The sequence below is a fragment of the Typopeltis vanoorti genome, chromosome 9 (genome assembly GCF_054136105.1).
Source record: "Typopeltis vanoorti isolate ZY-2024b chromosome 9, IOZ_Tvanoo_1.0, whole genome shotgun sequence".
Taxonomy (NCBI): Eukaryota; Metazoa; Arthropoda; class Arachnida; order Uropygi; family Thelyphonidae; genus Typopeltis; species Typopeltis vanoorti.
In genome coordinates, this window is record NC_143557.1 from 121,376,965 (window position 1) to 121,390,186 (window position 13,222).

The 13,222-nt window shown below is 34.6% G+C and overlaps 1 protein-coding gene across 1 annotated transcript in view; it reads right to left on the reverse strand.

The window, feature by feature from the left end:
• LOC150103480 (uncharacterized) overlaps positions 1-13,222 on the reverse strand; it is a 196,606-nt gene that overhangs the window by 23,370 nt on the left and 160,014 nt on the right. The window lies entirely within an intron of this gene.

Here is a 13,222-nt window from a genome sequence, read left to right on the forward strand (position 1 = left end):
TTGATTAATCTTTCGAAAGCATCGTGAAGTACTCAAAACAAACAATCTGCCTTAAAAGAAAACTATTCGACAGTACAGTTGTATACTTCGGGGCATGACATATAGAAATAACAAGTGGACTCTGATTAAAAAATTGACCAACAAGTTGAGGAATTCCCTGAGGAAAATGGAAAAAAAATTGCTCGGTATTACCATTCTAAACAGAAAGCGCATTACTTGGATTAAAGCTCAGACTAGGGCGAGATTCATTGTAACAGCCATTAAAAGATTGAAATGGCAATGGACAGGTCATACTGGAATTAGTAACACTCAGAAATGACAAACATGATATTAAAATGGGAAAGAAAGCTAAAGAAGACCAAAAAGACGGTGATGGGAGTAAGGAGATTAATTAAAGAGGTGGCTGGAACTCAGCCACCTCTTTTATGAAGGAGATTAAGATTAAAGAGGTGGCTGGAACTCAGTGGAACAGAAAAGCTCAAAGACAGAACTGCATGGAAGACTTTGAGAAAAGCCTTTGTCCAGTTTTAGACTGAAAAATGGTCTATGAAGAATAATAATAATAATAAGTGTTCTGCTTTCTGCAGGTCTGAAGTGGCTTGAAAAAAAGGCGCATGTTTGGGCTCTGGAGCAAGTCTCCGAACCAGGAAAAAATTAATGAACAAATAGGCGTTAGCTGATTTTTTTTTTATAAAAAATTATAAAATATGAAAAAAATCGAATATGAATATATAAATATATCAGTGCCGTTGTTGCCCATTTTGGTTGGGTGTGCTGTCGTGTGGCTTATGCAACCTGTGCTACAAAACTCACATCAATTTGACCATATGATTGCATTTTTATTGATGTATGAAAGTTTTAAGAGTGCTTATAGCATCGGCGTTCATCTTAATTGGTCCAATGCAATTAATTGTAGGATAACTTTGAATACTCCTTTAATTTATCAATTGTAACCAAATCCGCGTAGAATGGAAATTATGTATGTGTTTATTTTAAGATATATTAGAAAACAATAATGAAGGAGAATGCAATATTTCGTTGATATATTTGAATTACTCAAAGGTGTAAATATAACACTAAATTTGGAAGAAGTACGAGTAAATTATATAGTAAAGTTTGTCTATATTTTATATTACATGTAAAAACTTACCGTGTCAATTCACACTTCACGCACGCAAAACAGGTGGAGCTCAGAAAAAGGAAAAAGCAACTTATTTCAAATGACAACGTTCAATTAGTTTCGTTGGTACAATAACCAATCACAGCCACGGATTTCTGAGTGCTATTGTGTCAGAGCACACTGTGCCCCGCCTTCTGGGAGGTTTAAAACCACTGAAACGCTTAGAATTTGACCTGCTTCGCCATTTGTACGTCACGTCTATTTAAAATGATATATTTAAAAGGTGTCCGTATATGTGACCGCACACCGGGACTATTAACGCGAATGTGGCGCAATGTTTAGGCGTTGAAAAGTGTCTTCTTCATGAAGCATTAGTATATTGTGTTTATTTTTAGGAATCACGCAGGAAACAATTAGGGGGAGTCTTTAACAGGAATAAATGCAAAAATATGATATCGGTGATATTACTATTTCGTGGGTATTCCTAACACACCTTGAATATTCGCCCAATATATATATTTCGATAAAAGTTAGGCGTCTCTGAATTACAGTATATTACTGTGTGAAATTTTTAAAGAATTTTTATCATTTTATTTAAAGCATATTTGGGATGTTTTTATATACCCTTTGCTTTTTGTATATAAAAATATGATAAGAGGGTATACAATTGTATTTTAATTAAAATAAAGGTTATCATGATATTTTAATTAAACTAATCAAATATTATTTATTTTAGCAAGTTTTATTAAAAACAACGTAGAGAAATAAATGTAAAATTACATTAAGAAGATATAAGCTGATTATTACTAATTAGTTTCAAATAAATAATATTAAGCTTTAACCAGGAAATTAAAATTTTGATACGAATAATTGAGAAGCAGGGCTAAAAAAACTGCATATGGATATGTCAGCATCTATCTACGTTGGCATCTTTATTGCCATCTTTTTCAATTTTTCACGATAACATTCGGTAACAATTTTAATTTATTTTAATAATTATGTAATTATTAAAAAAGTATTAAAATAATAAATTAGTGTAATAACTGAATATTAAGTAAATAACTAACAAAATAATTTTAAGTCGATTTAAATAAAAAATAAATAAAATTCATCATTGTATTTAAGTAAAATAAATAATATTAAGCAATGTCATAGATTTTAATAATTAAATAAGACACAGTTTCATTTAAGTTTTAGTAAACTAGCTAATTTTAATTAGACCATATTTGATCTACTCTGAAACAGTGTTTCAGAAATTCCTCCTCACTACTTAAATTGAATAACGAATACTCCATGTGTGCAAATGTTGTTCTAAATCAGAACTGATTTCGAAGAGCATCTGCACAGTGGTTCAGTGTTTCATTGCAAAGCGAAGAAAATAAGGTTAGTAGTATCGGACATCATTTAGTAACCTGTAGAGATACTAATGGAAGTTGAACATGCCGCTAACTCACAAATAGAATCTAACAGGCTGCACATTTTCACTGTTCCTAAGGATTTCTGAGAAATAGCCATTCATGTATTATGATTTGGTTATTATTAATTATAAGGCTGCCACGCTATTTGCCTATATTTGGACTAACCAGAAGATTAAAAAAAATTAACAATGTAGATTCTACATGGAGTACCGAGTTCTCCGGATCTCAATCTTACACAGCTATCATTCCAGGACTACTTGAAGAACATAAATAAAAGGCTCATATAATATACTTTCTGCAACTTAAAAAAACATCCACGTGATCACTACTGTAGCAACTGATCAGTGTCATATGTCATTGATTCCAATACCAGGAATCCCTGCTGTAGACTTGCGCCATCTGACGAGTTTAGCTGTCAAAATTTTTCTGCGTTAGCAAAAGTGCTACGTATATTTGATTGCAAATTAACTTGCTATTTTTCAGATATTTAATTTCAAAATAGGAGACGTCTTCCTATTTTAAAACTGCTCTTTATCATGAAATTGCTTTAGTTTCACAGAATTTTTCTATGGCATTCGTCCAAAGATGTACAATGTACAAAAGAATTCCCCGTAGATCGATTTTAAAGGAATCCTTACCGACAATCATTAATTAAACCGAACGTTTCATGGTAGTTTAAGCACTGAGTATTATTGGATTATTCTTTATAAGTGACTGATAACTTGAAGGGAAGACTTCCTTTCTTTTTTTTTTTTTTTTTTGTTCAGTTAGAGTTAATATAGGTTTCATGAAAAACAGTCAAAGAATTATATATATCGAAAGACAAGACAAATGAAAAGAGAGAGAGAGAAAGAGAGAATGTCCCTCCAGTGGACAGTTTTTCTTGGACGAATACGTCTATCATTCATATTTTTATGATCGTCACTTAGGCGCCACCTGCCGTTTTTTATCTGAAGCAATGCCAAAGTCAAATCGATCCAAAAAAAAAGTAACGTAAATATGATTTTGATTATCTTAACGACCCTTTTGTGTGCATCTAAACGTTTATTTGTTCGTTCGTTTCTTTCCCAAACAGAGTGTGCAAATTTCTGCAGGCAAATAGCCAAAAAATCCATTTACTCAAGAGAGACTAGCATCGAACCTAATGGATTTTACCACATGGTGTGCTTAGCCAGGAAAATACGTCCATACAGTGAACGCGTGCCCAGTCATTTGCCCAACAATAACAGTTACAATTGTTCTCCATGCAAACATCATCTCTGTTATGGCGGCTACTACGGCAAAACGCATAAATGAAACATGGGCATTGTAGGAATGTGACTCAACAGATGGCCCTACTAGAGAGTTCTGCTTAGCAAAGAAACCCACTAAAGGACCCTTAAACGCCACTGGCCACCAGCTAATATGACTTGTACATAATGTAAACCTAGATTGTGGTACTGAGCATCCCTATCGTATAAACTGATTGCCCACCTTCACGCAACACAAGAATAAATATCTCGTAGAATCACGTAAAGCATGGAATTATGCGAGAGCACAATGGAAGTTTCTATTTAATTGCATCCTTTAGCTTTTCTTTCTTTAATCACCATGAAACCAATGATATCTTAAAAAAAAAAAAAAAGAAGTCTGCAAATCATTCTAATGAATTCTGAAATTAACAAAGTATTTATTTCTTTTTTTTTTTTTTTTTTTTTGATTAACATGTTGTACGTAGTACTATAGTCTTCAATAGTCTTCAGATCAAATCTGGCAATAAATCAGAACATTTCTAAATAGTAATTCTCTTCAATGAATAGTGAAGGTTTCGGATAATGTACGGGGCATTTTGCATCCTTTTTTTAAAAAAAGATATCATTGGCTTCATGGTAGTTCAACAAAGAGAGGCTAAAGGATACAATTAAAAAGAAACTTTCATTGCAGTCTCGCATAATTCCATTCTTTACGTGATTCTACGAGATATTTACTCATCTCGCATGTATAATGTCCATGTGAGTATCGGTTTATACGATTATGTAAAGTATTTTTTATTAATGTTATGATAACATATGTATCATTTAATAAATAATCTAATTATACTTTAAAATAAACCATTCTATTATACTGAATATTTATATATAAACATAATAATCATTTAATTTTACAGTATATTACTAATTTAAAGTTACGTCACAGGTTCATTAAATAAATAAGTTATTACTATCTTAATTATTAAACTATTCTATTATTTTATATATATTTTACTGAAAATTAATATATAAATAAAGAATTTTTAATTTTATAATTATATTTTAGAAAAGTTACTTAATATTATGCATTATTTGATAGAACCCATTTTGTTATTTATATGAAAATACAATAAGTAGCCTAGAGATGCGGTGATTAATACCCTCTTCACAATCACGGATAATCACCCAAATCAGTTAGTTCGACTGGCAGCGGACTACAAGCCCTCAGATCGTTTCAAACATAAAAAACCGAAATCCTCCATCGCAAGAGAAAGCTGATACAGCCTCAATGCTCACAATGAGCGGGTAAATTACCCACAATAATCTCATCACCCACAATCTAAAATCCAGATGAAGGGATAAAGAGTCAAGGACTCAGTCCATCAACCAATTAAGTTCAAGTTCAAGTTCAAGATTAATACCCTTGGAGGGTAATGGATGGCAATGCTGTAGCCAACGAAGATCTAACTGAGGCGCGGCTATTGCTGTTACTCTCCTGCCATGATCATAGCTTTAATAGCTCAATAACACTTTATCCCTACACTGTCCTCTACAGATAACGGGGAATATGAAAAGCATTTTTGCTTCGCCCCTTTAAGCCAGTCCTTATAAGGACTAAGTAACATCCTTACACTGTCTTCTACAGATAACAGGAAGATGAAAAGCATTCTTGCTTCGCCCCTTTAAGCCAGTCCTTATAAGGACTATAAGTACATACATTTCGTATTAATACCATGGTTTTGTTTTGTGTTATTCGTATTCTTTTATTTGATGAGGAGATACTTGAACTCAAATAAAAATAATATGTCTGTATACGAACATAAGGAATAAGTATAATAACCATAGATTTATATTATATACTTATTTCTAGCGCCTACAGACTGTTTGGAATTCTTTAAACCGAAGCTGCTATGCAAAAACATAAAACTGTTTTAACGTTCCTCTTTGACAAAGATAACAGCTAGACAGCTCTCTAATAAAAACAAAGAGGTTTTCATTTTTTCTTGCGTTCTAATCTCGTCATACCCATCTCTTCCGTCTTTAGCATATTTTAACATATTTTGTCTTCACGAAACAATCAGCATCTCTTTTTTTTTCTTTACTTTCCTCATAAGTTTTTTTCACATGGTTATATTTTTCCAACCTCTCCAATCCCACATCCTCTTCTTCTTCTTCTGATCGCTCAGATAAAAGCAACGAACATTCACCAAAGGAATGGTAAAGAGAAGTAGAGAGCCCTGTGTTCACTTATTGCAATAAATTATGGCAACGAACGTGCATTTTGGCGTGAAGAGCAACGCTAACAGTCTTAAACATAAAGGGGAGAAGACAGGGGAGGGTAGCATGCTCCGATAAAAAAAAAAAAGCGTGAAGCTTTTGTGCATTGATTTGTATGCGGTTAATGAAAAATCGATATTAATGTGAGAAATAATGATAAAGGATAGAAGGAGGAGGGAGAGAGGAGACAAGGACCAGATGAAGGGAGAGACGTACCCAAATCCCCCCATCTCTAAAATGGAAAATATCTCCTCGATACAAACCGATGCTGCTTGCAATAATCATAGGAGGTTTGTGATCATATGAAGTCCCCCTACTCCCTTTTTTTAAAAAAAGCGATTAATATGCTCCAGGTGGCGTTTTTCGCGGTCATTTTCTTTTTGTATACTATTTATCACATACAGAGAGAGAATTACAAAGCAACACGACTAGTTCCGCATGCAAGTACTGTTTATATGTAATAATAATTACAATATATTTATATTATTATCTACTTATATATCAATATATGTTGAGTATTATATTATTGCCAATATGGTTGATAGAGTGAATAGCGTCTTTGCTCTGCAATCAACAGGCTGTAGATTCAAATCCTCTGTATATGTGAACTATCAGACTTTCAAACTATCAGAAATAGTTTGAAAATATTACGTTTTGTTTCTAATGTACTATAAGTTTCGTCAGTGTGATTAATCAAAAAATAATGATAAATTACCAGAAAACATTTATCTTTTTCTTTTATTTATATATTTTGATTATATTTTAAAATTTAAAAGTGTTGATTATATTTTAAATTGAGTCCGGAACAGACCACTTGGCTATAAGCCTGGTAAGGAAGATGAAGAAAAAAAGTTATATTTTACAGTTTCTACTTTATAAGCTTTATTTTTATGTTATCTTTTTGATTTTATAAATTTTCCTGTATATTATCAATCTTTTATTATTATTATAATTGATCCACAGTCAAAACAAGATATCATATAAATAAAAATTTGACTGGTGATTCAAAATAATTCAGATTCTACCCAAGAATCTAAGAATAGTCTGTCAGGTAGCGTCGCAAAATATGGACTGTTCCAAGTAATGCTGTTTTTTGTAGGCCATATGGGGTGACTTCGTTGATTTTTAATTGCTGTAAATAGTTGGACAGCTTCTTTGGAGTAGCACCAAGTGCACCGATAACTATTGGAATAACTTTGGTGTGTTTAAGACACAGTCGGCCAACTTCGATTGCCAGATCTCGATATTTAGTAATTTTTTCCAGTTCTTTGGTGTTGATGTTGATATCACTGGGTACTGCAATATCGATAATCCAAACCTGTCGATGTTGATAATTGTGATGTCAGGTCTATTGTGTTCCAAATGCCGATCAGTTTGTATTCTAAAGTCCCAGAGAATTTTTGCTGTTTCGTTTTCCAATACAGTCTATATTTTATGCTGCCACCAATTATCAGAAGCACGAAAGCCATATTTTTTGCATACATGCCAATGAACTATTTTGACTACTTGATCATGGCGGTATTTATAGTCAGTTAGAGCTATTTTGCTGCAGGCGCTGATTAGATGTTCTACAGTCTCATCTTTCTGATCGCATATCTGCATTTGCTGTTGTTATTATTGATGTTGAAAATTTCTGCTTTGATTGCATTAGTTTGTAATGCCTGTTCTTGAGCTGCTAAAATAAATCCTTCTGTTTCTTTTTTAATGTATCCGTGTTGTAGCCATTGCCATGTCTTGTTCACGTCAATTTTGTTCTCAGTATCTCGAAGAAATTTGCCATGCAAGGGTATATTTTTCCAGCGCACATATCTGATATTTTGTTGTTCCTTTTTGTAATCGGATTTGTTTCCTGTTGCTTTTAGAAGGCCCTCTTGTGTAATTGCTTGAAGCATTGGCTCAGAGCTATTGTCGATGTAATTTCTTAAACCAATTTTTTCTTCTTCCACAGTCTGTCTCACTTGCAGCAGACCCCGTCCACCTATTCTCCTCGGTAGGTACAACCGGTCAACATCACTTCGTGGAGGTAATGCATGATGCATAGTTCATTAGTTTTGCGGTCTAATTTGACCAGGCCTTCTTTTGTCCAATTTATTATGCCAGCTGTGTACCGGATCACTGGTATAGCCCAAGAATTCATCTGTAATTGTGTTTAATCCATTTAGTTTTGTTTTCAGAATATTTCTAAATCTTTTGATGTATTCTGATGCTGCCTGTTGTTTAAATTTCCAGTGGAGAATATCATTGGCTTCTGATATTCCTACGTATTTATAGTGTTCATCAGCTGAAATTTCTTTTATGTATTTCTCTTGATCAAAATTAAAATTGCTAGCGTCATTAATTTTTCTTCGTTTAATAGATAAAATTGCGCATTTATCTAAACCAAATTCCATTTTGATGTCTTAACTGAAATCCCTCGAACTGTGTTCAATAAAGAATCTATTTGCTGGGCCGATTTTCCATATAGCTTCAAGTCATCCATATACAAGAGATGGTAAATTTTAATATTACATTTAAGAATTTCATATCCAAGTTTTGTTTTCTTCAGAATCATAGATAAAGGTATCTATGATTCTGAAGAATCATAAATATCTTTTTTGATTCAACATTTCAAAAAATGTTGAAAAGCAATGGTGATAAGGAATCACCTTGGAAAATTCCATGTTTAATGCTGATATCTCCAAATCGTTCATTATTCACTATTAATGTTGTTTCCATGATTTCATAGCAGTAGCCAGAAACTAACATATGTTTTAGCTAATTCCAAATATTTTTAGTGATTTTAGGATCCAGGAGTGTGGGAGGGAATCGAATGCTTTCTTGTAGTCTATCCATACCATGTTTAAATTAGTTTTTCGTCTTTTTGAGTTTCTGAGAATCATTTTATTAATATGAATCTGGTCTTTCTTTTGTTCCTCTAGATTTTTGAAAATTGCCTTTTTGTTCAATCGGATAAATCTGATTATCTGATAAGTAGTGGTAGATGGAATTTGCTATCATTGCAGTGAACAGCTTAAGCATAGTTGGTAGGCATGTTATTGGACGATAGTTACTTGGGTCTGGACCCTTATCCTTATCTTTCATGAAGAGAAAAGTGTGCCCAGATATCATCCAGTCTTCCACTGAACCAGACTGCAACAAATAATTAAATTCTTCTGCCATTCGATCATGAACAGGACACTTGGCCTATAAGCTTGGAAAGGAAGAAGAAGAAAAATACTATATTTTACAGTTTCTACTTTATAAGCTTTATTTTTATGTTATCTTTTTAATTTTATAAATTTTCCTCTATGTTATCAATCTTTCATTATTATTATTATTATTATTATTATTATTATTATTATTATTATTATTATTATTATGTAAGTGGGCTAGAAGCCTAGAAGACATGCTTATATGCTGGATTTACGTAATGGCTACACAAAACTATGAGAAAAGTAAAGTATCGTGGTAAAATAATAATTTGAATTTATTGTAAATTACCTTCATCATCTTTATTACATTACAGTATATTCCAAACTGTGGTCTGCGGCCCAGTACGAGTCCGTGAAGGGAAAAAAAAAAAAACGATTCTTGGAAAATATAAAAATTCAAACATATTTTATGACATATCACGTGAGCTGTCAATAATAGAGAAGATTAAGTAAATGACCGAAAATAATTAAACGACAGAATTGTTTTGTGTTCTTTATAGTAGTTTAGTAACATGCAATGTACTCAGAAAATACTTAGTCTTGGTCCGTTGACTCACCGATCAGATGCGAATAATAATATCAGAGGTGTACCCTGTATTGTAAATTTAGTTCGTTAATTCATCAAAGTACATACACAAGTGTATGTAGATATGTATGCCTGATGTCTACAAAAAATTACACTGGGAAAAAAGGGGGGATCTCAAGTTATATAAAGCTTTGGAAACTCTATTATAGTTATATGTATATATATTTTTCATTTATTTTAATATTACTACTATTACACAAGTTATATTAGTTTTAAATAAATTAAATACACCATATAATCTTTTCTATATTTTATGCTGAAAAGCGATTGGAAACCGAAATAGAAAGTAAAAAATCAACGAGAAATTCTGATGTCACCAAAGCACTACGATTGGTTATATTTAAACTGAATCATACAAGAATTAAAAAGCTCTCCTCGTGAAAATTCGCGCGCGTTTTAGCACGTAACAGTACGTAAGTAAACAAAGACTTGTGAAGTTTCCTCACATATCAGGACTCGTAGCTATAGCAACAGCGCTCAGAACGTGCACGGTGGCGAATTAGAATTTATTTATTGCTTACGTGCGCTTGCGTAAGAAATGCTACAGATAAGAGCCAACACACGTGCGCTGGCGCGCGAACACACACACACCAGCTCGCGCGAGCTTTGCGTGAAGGAGTGTAACTGGACTATCGATTTTCCTTTTGCTAATTTACCGAATACTGATGAAATACCTTCGTCAATGCCCGCATTTTTTAGCCTTCTGCAGTTTTTTTTCTCCTTTTTTTTTTTTTTTTTTTTTTGTTCCGGCGAAAGGTCATAGGCGCGATACACCCAATACTTCTCTGCCAAAAATGCATTAGCTTTTTTCATAACTCGGCATATTCTCTGCGGTTAAAAAAAAAGGAGAAATCCAATTCCAGGTTGGTCGCTTCCTTTTAGCTCTTCTGAATTCAATAGGACGTGCATGGCTGCGCTTGTGAGACAGCTTGGCTGCGGTTGAAATGGCCAAGGACTCCGCCCGCTTTCCCTCTCTTTCTATGTTAGCTCATGCTGCAGGCTAGAGTAATGAATTGATTACTAGCACCAACTCGCTATCATAAGCCCGTGTGAGAGATAAAGAAAAAGTTCCTACCGCAAAACCCAGAGATTTAATAATAGGCAAACTCTGGGGCGGAAACACCGATAGAGTTTAAAGTGGTTTGTAAAACCATGAATAGAGGGACTCGGTGTTGAAGAAAAAACTTGTTTAAACAAGGACAGAGCAGTGATATGAGGTGCCTTAAAATGGAAGTATGTGGGGAAGATTAGGTTGCACTGTTTGTTCTTTAAATAAATTTTACTTTCGTGAAGATAGAAGAATCACTTTTCTCTGGGCATAAAACCTGCCACTTCTGACTCGCGCGGAAAGCTATATGGATGTGCAGATGCAGCTAGATAACTTGGCTACGTCCTTGTAAATGACACAAGCAGAATCGAAAATATACTATGGGTTGGTGTAGTTTTTTAGCTAGTTAAATCTGATATGAACTACGAGGGTTTATATTACGTCGGAAACTACAGAAACAAACCACAAACAGTTCATGTATATTACTGTCATACTCTGGACACAGGAACCAGTTTCCATGCTTCTAATAGTCTAGATGAAACGAACTAGTTTTCACCTTTCGAACAATCGAAATATGCATAAATGCTTTTATTATAACCAAGAATGTATGTTTCCCATTACTAATTTAACAATGGGAGATATTAATAAATTAATAATTCAGTTTTTGTTTCAGTTTTTTGTTTTAATTCATCCATTAGTATTCTCTCGCCAAACAGATGACGAGACTAGCTTTCGTGTAGTTTTTTTACACCACAGGTCAGGTCAATAGTCGTTAACATGTTTGACCAAATTAGTTTTACTTTGGCGCACTATGTGTTTGTTGTACTGTAGCTTGTCTTTTTGCGTATGTATATCATCTTCAACCTTTGTCAGCCCACTGCTTGATGAAGGCCTTTCCAAGATTACTCCAAACCTGTCTATCAGTGGCTTTCCTTCCCCTTGTCACTCATGCTAATCTGATGATATCATCAATTCACTGTGATTTGGATCGTGGTCGATTTTCCTCTCATGGAATCCAATTCACTTCTTTATTTGTCCATCGTTTGTTTGTATAATATTTGAGCAATATGCCCAGCCCATCTTATGACGTTAGAGACTTTGGTTGGTGGATTTCTTATTCACGTATTCCTTTAGTGATTCAGTTTTCTGATATTAAGCATACTTCTTTCCATACTAAATTGTGTTATTCTTAATTCTGAATTTTCTTTGCCTTTAATGTTCATATTTCACAGCCATATGCCAACAGAGGAAAAATACATTAGTTAAATTAGTTATCTTCAGGCATAATGGTAGTTGGTTTTTGAATATTGACTGTCATTTTCCAAATGCTTTCCACCTAAGCACCATCGCCTTTTAATTTCATCCACCTTATTTTGTTCCATTGGTATCCTGTGTCATAAGTACACTATCTGCCATTAATTGTCTGGACACTTTAGCAGCAAAATGCAATTGATACAAGCAGACGAACCATAATATCGAGTATGTCCACCTTTGACTTTGATCACGTCCTGCACCCTTTGAGGGAGGCTTTCCACCAATGTGCAGCGGATATCGGGTGGAAAGCAGCACTGAATTCAGCGACAGATCGAGAAAGGGCTGCTCTGGACTTCAATCGCCGCTCCAATTCGTCCCACAGGTGTTCGATGGGGTTAAGATTAGGACAGCTGCTGCTTTGTGACATGCGGCATTGTCGTCTTGATGATAACTCGGCTGCGTTCCATAAAACCTCCACAGTGTAGACAGCACCTGATTATTCAGAATGTCAAGGTACTGACTGAGCTGCCTTCATGGAACCACGGACACCGACTAGTGGTCCCACTCCAAATCAGCTGAATGCACCCCACACCATTACATTACTCTGCAACCAACATACTGTGCTAACAACGTTCACCATCACCAGGCTGCCTCCAGACCCACGCCCTGCCATCATACTGGAATCAGGTGAACCTTGATTCATCGCTCCAGAGTACCGTTTTTCCACTGGCCAATTGTCCAGTTCACACGTTCTTTGCTTCGGCTCTTGTGGAAACCCAGTAAATGGAGTTCTTTTCGTACAGCATTAGTGCTCACCATGGTGTTACTGGCACTCTGGAACTCATCACGGATGATCTGTGTAGATTGTAGCCGGATTTTGCGTGCCACCCGTTTTAACGCTCTCCTGTCCCAGTCATAATTTTCGGCGGCCGCCATGGGTGTTTTCCTGCACTGGTGATGCCAGAAAGTCTCCATTTGTCGATCACATCGGCAACCGTTGATATTGCATGCTCCAGTTGAGCGGCAATTTCACGAATGGACATACCACCAACGTGACAGCCCACGATGACACCACTCTCGAAGTCACTGAATTCACGTC